The sequence below is a fragment of the Engystomops pustulosus genome, chromosome 7, assembly GCF_040894005.1.
Source record: "Engystomops pustulosus chromosome 7, aEngPut4.maternal, whole genome shotgun sequence".
Lineage (NCBI taxonomy): Eukaryota > Metazoa > Chordata > Amphibia > Anura > Leptodactylidae > Engystomops > Engystomops pustulosus.
In genome coordinates this window covers 11,925,653-11,933,991 of record NC_092417.1, presented here as the reverse complement: position 1 = coordinate 11,933,991, position 8,339 = coordinate 11,925,653, and positions in this window count along the sequence as shown.

Below are 8,339 nucleotides of genomic sequence, written 5' to 3'. Positions count from 1 at the left end.
CACAGATGCGGTGATCCCACGCACTTTAGCGCCAAGTGCAGAAATGAGCATTGTGTGGTGGGATTGGTCATCTTGCTGCAAACTGTGAGCAGATCAGGTGTCATCTGTGTGGTGAGCTTGGTCACCCGTTCAGTCGCTGCCCTCGCTCCTTTGCCAATATAGTTGGAGCCCCAGTGGGAGAGAGGCGAGGGGTTGCTCCTGCTGTGGAGGGTTCTACTAGGGTGGAAGGGGCAGAGTGGCCAAGGAAGAAAGGCAAAAACATGCCGCCTTCTAAGTTGAGGCGACTTGAAGGCCGTCGAAGGAGCAGAGAGCTTGGGGAGCCACAGGCTGCTGAGGTGAGCCATAGCCCTGTTCCTGAGACAAGTGCTGTCGCAGCTGAGGCCCTGGGGGAATAGGACTTGGATGAAGAGGTCAGGAGGTTGGAGAGAGAGGAAGAGGCCATCACCATTGGTTCCTCTCTTTATGAGAGTATAGATGAGGACAATAGGAGATGGCTAAATGAAAAACGTAAGAAGGGTGCCAAAAAGAAAAAACCCAAAACTGTAAATGCTGCAGCCGCTTCAAAGGAAGGCCAAACCACCTCCCCTGTGATTGTTCTCTCTAACCGTTTCCAAGCCCTCAAGGATATCTCCTCCTTGGAAGAGGAGGCGGGGGGTAAGGATCCGGAGTCAGCGGCAGTAGGTCCTGTGGGGGGAGCCAAGTCTCCCTCCTCGGAGGATGAAGGGTCCTCGAGGGGGATACTGGCCCGGAGTCTGGTGATGGGGATGATGAGTCTGACGGTGGGGTGACCAAGGGGGCAATGGATATGTCTGTCTCCCTAAAGCGTAGAGGTTGCTCCTCGTCAGACGGTGGTAAGGAGGGGGGTGGGAAAAAGAAAGAAGTCTAACTCAATCACTCTTGGTGGTGGCACCCACTCCGTTGACGCTGGCATCTATTAATGTCGCCAGCATTAAGTCTGATGCAGCTAGATTTGCGGCCTTTGAATTTCTCGGCCGCATTGAAGCCGACATTTTATTTTTGCAGGAGACCAGGCTGCCCGATTTGGCGGCCGTGTATATAGCTAAGAGGGAATGGAGACACGGGCCTTCCTATTGGTCTCTTGCGGCCGAGCCGTATAGCGGAGTGGTGGTCCTTTTTACCACACCGGTAGAATGCCGATGAATTATTGAGTTAGAAATGGGGAGGTGCCTGATCCTGGATGTCCTCAGGAAGGGACAAGAACTTTGCCTAATTAACATCTATGGTCCCCAGTCTTGTTGGAGTAGAAAGTGTCTCTTTTTGAGGATCAAGCCCTACCTTTTCACAAGTCGGCAGGTGGTCTTTGGAGGGGACTTCAATGCTGTCACGAGGTCCCAGGATAGGGGAGGTTCCAGAGACAAGCTGACTTATGATAGCGTCGCTCTTAATAGCATAGCCAGTGAGGCTCGCCTGGTGGATGTCCACATCCGGCACACCCCAGGCCACGCGGGGTTCACCTATTATAGGGGTAGCTGTAGGTCTAGAATAGACAGGTTTTATTTAAAGGAGGAAGCCATCTCTTCAGCAGTGTCCGTTGTTGAGGTGGAGTTCTCCGATCACTGTCTAATTTTGTTTTCTCTGAATGTTACAGAGACCCCCCGGATGGGAAGAGGCTACTGGAAGCTCAATTCGTCTCTCCTGGAAGAAGCAGAGATCAGACAATCCTTTGAGGACTTTCTTCAGAGCCAGGTACCATTGCTGGGCCTTTGTAGCAGTAAGTCAGAGTGGTGGGAGATGCTCAAGAAAAGGGTGGCGAGATTCTTCTGCCAGCTCTCGAGCCTCAGGAGCCTGGACAGGTACCGCCTGTATCAGGGCCTGAGGAGGAAACTCGAGCATCTCGTCTCGACTGGAGGTAGTCGTGAGGACATCTCCAGAGTGAAATCCTTGCTGAAGAGGTGTCAGTACGATAGACATGCATCTTTGGTTTTTGAGAGGGATTACGGGAAGTACCGCTCGCCCGACCCTTACAGAAACTGCAAGATGTCAGTGAATGGTAAAGTTGTCACGGGACTGGTTGACAGTACGGGATCCCTGAAAAGGTCCAGATCAGGGATTCTGGAGGTCGTCAGATCCTTCTACTCACACCTCTTGGGCAGGAAGGATCTAGATCGGGATGTGATGTCGGCTTTCCTGGCTGAAACTGTCCCTGAGCCAGGAGTAGACCCCTCTCTTGATGTTTTGACATTTCTTGAAGGGCTCGCCCTCAAGAAATCGCCAGGTCCGGATGGCTTAACATCCGAGTTTTATAAGACCTTTAAGGACGCCTTGGTTCCCCTCTTGACTGAGGTATTCAATGAGTGTCTTTCCTCGGGCGCTCTGCCGAAGTCAATGAGGAGGTCTGCCCTGATCATCCTGTCAAAGGGTAAGGACCGATCTCGTGTTGAGAACTGGCGTCCCATAGCGCTTCTCAATACGGACAGAAAGGTTTTGGCAAAGGTGCTGTTTAATCGGCTGGTGCAGTTTGCGCCCCGGCTCCTTTCGGGGACCCAGCACTGCTCTGTTCCAGGCCGCAGTACATTTAGTGCTGTGCTCTGTGTCCGGGAGGCAGTGGAGCAGGGCAGGGCTGGTAACTGGAAGGGGTACTTGCTGTCCTTGGATCAGGCAAAAGCGTTTGATCGGGTTAACCACGAGTACCTCTGGTCTGTCCTTCTGAGGTATGGCCTGCCGGGGGAGTTTGGCTGAAAGTTTTGTACGCAGGGGCAGAGAGTTTCCCGCTTGTGAACGGTTGGATTGGCCGCTCTTTTGAGGTCGGGTCTGGTGTTCGCCAGGGTTGTCCTCTGAGCCCACTACTGTACGTGTTCGCGATTGACCCATTCCTTAGGAGGGTTGATCGTGGGCCGTTGGTGGGAGTCGGGATGGATCGGGCAGCACCGGAAGCCACTCTAAGGGTGGTAGCGTATGCCGATGATGTCACCATTTTCGTGTCCTCGGGAGGGGAGGCGCAATGGGTGATGTCAGAGGTTGACCGCTACTCAGAGCCTTCTGGGTCCAAGATCAACCGGGATAAGTGTGAGAGTCTCTGGCTGGGAGAGGGGGATCCGGGCTTTGATCTCCCGGACACTCTTCCAGGGCCCCAGGACTCTGCCAAAGTTCTCGGCATCGAATTTGACCAGAGGGATTACCCCATGCAAAACTGGGACGGCAGGCTTAAGATCGCCGCTCAGAAGGTGGACCAGTGGAAGGGTTGGTCTTTGACCCTCAGGGAAAGGGTAGTAGCAGGAGAAGTAGTACTGTGCACTATATATATATACAGGAGAAGTAGTACTGTGCACTGTATATATATACAGGAGAAGTAGTACTGTGCACTGTATATATACAGGAGAAGTAGTACTGTGCACTATATATATATACAGGAGAAGTAGTACTGTGCACTATATATATATATACAGGAGGAGTAGTACTGTGCACTGCCCGAGTATACAGGAGAAGTAGTACTGTGCACTATATATATATATACAGGAGAAGTAGTACTGTGCACTGTATATATATACAGGAGAAGTGGTACTGTGCACTATATATATATACAGGAGAAGTAGTACTGTGCACTGTATATATATATACAGGAGAAGTAGTACTGTGCACTATATATATATATATACAGGAGAAGTAGTACTGTGCACTGTATATATATATACAGGAGAAGTAGTACTGTGCACTGTATATATATATACAGGAGAAGTAGTACTGTGCACTATATATATATACAGGAGAAGTAGTACTGTGCACTGTATATATACAGGGGAAGTAGTACAGTGCACTGTATATATGCAGAAGAAGTAGTACTGTGCACTGTATATATATATATACAGGAGAAGTAGTACTGTGCATTGTATATATATACAGGAGAAGTAGTACTGTGCACTGTATATATACAGGAGAAGTAGTACTGTGCACTGTATATATATACAGGAGAAGTAGTACTGTGCACTGTATATATACAGGAGAAGTAGTACTGTGCACTGTATATATATACAGGAGAAGTAGTACTGTGCACTGTATATATACAGGAGAAGTAGTACTGTGCACTGTAAATATACAGGGGAAGTAGTACAGTGCACTGTATATATACAGGAGAAGTAGTACTGTGCATTGTCCATATATATACAGGAGAAGTAGTACTGTGCACTGTATATATATACAGGAGAAGTAGTACTGTGCACTGTATATATATACAGGAGAAGTAGTACTGTGCACTGTATATATACAGGAGAAATGGTACTGTGCACTGTATATATATACAGGAGAAGTAGTACTGTGCACTGTATATATATACAGGAGAAGTAGTACTGTGCACTGTATATATATATATACAGGAGAAGTAGTACTGTGCACTGTACATATACAGGAGAAGTAGTACTGTGCACTGTATATATATATACAGGAGAAGTAGTACTGTGCACTGTATATATATATATATATACAGGAGAAGTAGTACTGTGCACTGTATATATATATACAGGAGAAGTAGTACTGTGCACTGTATATATATATATACAGGAGAAGTAGTACTGTGCACTGTATATATATATACAGGAGAAGTAGTACTGTGCACTGTATATATACAGGAGAAGTAGTACTGTGCACTGTATATATACAGGAGAAGTAGTACTGTGCACTGTATATATACAGGAGAAGTAGTACTGTGCACTGTATATATATACAGGAGAAGTAGTACTGTGCACTGTATATATACAGGAGAAGTAGTACTGTGCACTGTATATATATATACAGGAGAAGTAGTACTGTGCACTGTATATATACAGGAGAAGTAGTACTGTGCACTGTATATATACAGGAGAAGTAGTACTGTGCATTGTATATATATACAGGAGAAGTAGTACTGTGCACTGTATATATACAGGAGAAGTAGTACTGTGCACTGTATATATATACAGGAGAAGTAGTACTGTGCATTGTATATATATACAAGAGAAGTAGTACTGTGCACTGTATATATACAGGAGAAGTAGTACTGTGCACTGTATATATATACAGGAGAAGTAGTCCTGTGCATTGTATATATACAGGAGAAGTAGTACTGTGCACTGTATATATACAGGAGAAGTAGTACTGTGCACTGTATATATATACAGGAGAAGTAGTACTGTGCACTGTATATATACAGGAGAAGTAGTACTGTGCACTGTATATATACAGGGGAAGTAGTACAGTGCACTGTATATATACAGGAGAAGTAGTACTGTGCACTGTATATATACAGGAGAAGTAGTACTGTGCACTGTATATATACAGGAGAAGTAGTACTGTGCACTGCCCCAGTATACAGGAGAAGTAGTACTGTGCACTGTATATATACAGGAGAAGTAGTACTGTGCACTGTATATATATACAGGAGAAGTAGTACTGTGCACTGTATATATATATACAGGGGAAGTAGTACTGTGCACTGTATATATACAGGAGAAGTAGTACTGTGCACTGTATATATATATACAGGGGAAGTAGTACTGTGCACTGTATATATACAGGAGAAGTAGTACTGTGCACTGTATATATATACAGGAGAAGTAGTACTGTGCACTGTATATATATACAGGAGAAGTAGTACTGTGCACTGTATATATATACAGGAGAAGTAGTACTGTGCATTGTATATATATACAGGAGAAGTAGTACTGTGCACTGTATATATACAGGAGAAGTAGTACTGTGCACTGTATATATATACAGGAGAAGTAGTACTGTGCATTGTCCATATATATACAGGAGAAGTAGTACTGTGCACTGTATATATATATATATACAGGAGAAGTAGTACTGTGCACTGTATATATATACAGGAGAAGTAGTACTGTGCACTGTATATATATATACAGGAGAAGTAGTACTGTGCACTGTATATATATATACAGGAGAAGTAGTACTGTGCACTGTATATATATACAGGAGAAGTAGTACTGTGCACTGTATATATATACAGGAGAAGTAGTACTGTGCACTGTATATATATACAGGAGAAGTAGTACTGTGCACTGTATATATATACAGGAGAAGTAGTACTGTGCACTGTATATATATACAGGAGAAGTAGTACTGTGCACTGTTTATATATACAGGAGAAGTAGTACTGTGCACTGTATATATATACAGGAGAAGTAGTACTGTGCACTGTATATATATACAGGAGAAGTAGTACTGTGCACTGTATATATATACAGGAGAAGTAGTACTGTGCACTGTATATATATACAGGAGAAGTAGTACTGTGCACTGTATATATATACAGGAGAAGTAGTACTGTGCACTGTATATATATACAGGAGAAGTAGTACTGTGCACTGTATATATATATACAGGAGAAGTAGTACTGTGCACTGTATATATATACAGGAGAAGTAGTACTGTGCACTGTATATATACAGGAGAAGTAGTACTGTGCACTGTATATATATATACAGGAGAAGTAGTACTGTGCACTGTATATATATATATATATATATATACAGGAGAAGTAGTACTGTGCACTGTCCATATATATACAGGAGAAGTAGTACTGTGCACTGTATATATATACAGGAGAAGTAGTACTGTGCACTGTATATATACAGGAGAAGTAGTACTGTGCACTGTATATATACAGGAGAAGTAGTACTGTGCACTGTCCATATATATACAGGAGAAGTAGTACTGTGCACTGTATATATACAGGAGAAGTAGTACTGTGCACTGTATATATATACAGGAGAAGTAGTACTGTGCACTGTATATATATATACAGGAGAAGTAGTACTCTGCACTGTATATATATACAGGAGAAGTAGTACTGTGCACTGTATATATATACAGGAGAAGTAGTACTGTGCACTGTATATATACAGGAGAAGTAGTACTGTGCACTGTATATATATATATATATATACAGGAGAAGTAGTACTGTGCACTGTCCATATATATACAGGAGAAGTAGTACTGTGCACTGTATATATATACAGGAGAAGTAGTACTGTGCACTGTATATATATACAGGAGAAGTAGTACTGTGTATATATACAGGAGAAGTAATACTGTGCACTGTATATATACAGGAGAAGTAGTACTGTGCACTGTCCATATATATACAGGAGAAGTAGTACTGTGCACTGTATATATACAGGAGAAGTAGTACTGTGCACTGTATATATATATACAGGAGAAGTAGTACTGTGCACTGTATATATATACAGGAGAAGTAGTACTATGCACTGTGTGTATATATATATATATATATATATATATACAGGAGAAGTAGTACAGTGCACTGTATATATATACTGGAGAAGTAGTACTGTGCACTGTATATATACACAGGGGAAGTAGTACTGTGCACAGTGTATATATATACAGGAGAAGTATTACTGTGCACTGTATATATATATACAGGAGAAGTAGTACTGTGCACTGTATATATATACAGGAGAAGTAGTACTGTGCACTGTATATATACAGGAGAAGCGGTACTGTGCACTGTATATATATACAGGAGAAGTAGTACTGTGCACTGTATATATATACAGGAGAAGTAGTACTGTGCACTGTATATATATACAGGAGAAGTAGTACTGTGCACTGTATATATACAGGAGAAATGGTACTGTGCACTGTATATATATACAGGAGAAGTAGTACTGTGCACTGTATATATATACAGGAGAAGTAGTACTGTGCACTGTATATATATATATACAGGAGAAGTAGTACTGTGCACTGTACATATACAGGAGAAGTAGTACTGTGCACTGTATATATATATACAGGAGAAGTAGTACTGTGCACTGTATACATATATACAGGAGAAGTAGTACTGTGCACTGTATATATATATATATATACAGGAGAAGTAGTACTGTGCACTGTATATATATATACAGGAGAAGTAGTACTGTGCACTGTATATATATATATACAGGAGAAGTAGTACTGTGCACTGTATATATATATACAGGAGAAGTAGTACTGTGCACTGTATATATACAGGAGAAGTAGTACTGTGCACTGTATATATACAGGAGAAGTAGTACTGTGCACTGTATATATACAGGAGAAGTAGTACTGTGCACTGTATATATATACAGGAGAAGTAGTACTGTGCACTGTATATATACAGGAGAAGTAGTACTGTGCACTGTATATATATATACAGGAGAAGTAGTACTGTGCACTGTATATATACAGGAGAAGTAGTACTGTGCACTGTATATATACAGGAGAAGTAGTACTGTGCATTGTATATATATACAGGAGAAGTAGTACTGTGCACTGTATATATACAGGAGAAGTAGTACTGTGCACTGTATATATATACAGGAGAAGTAGTACTGTGC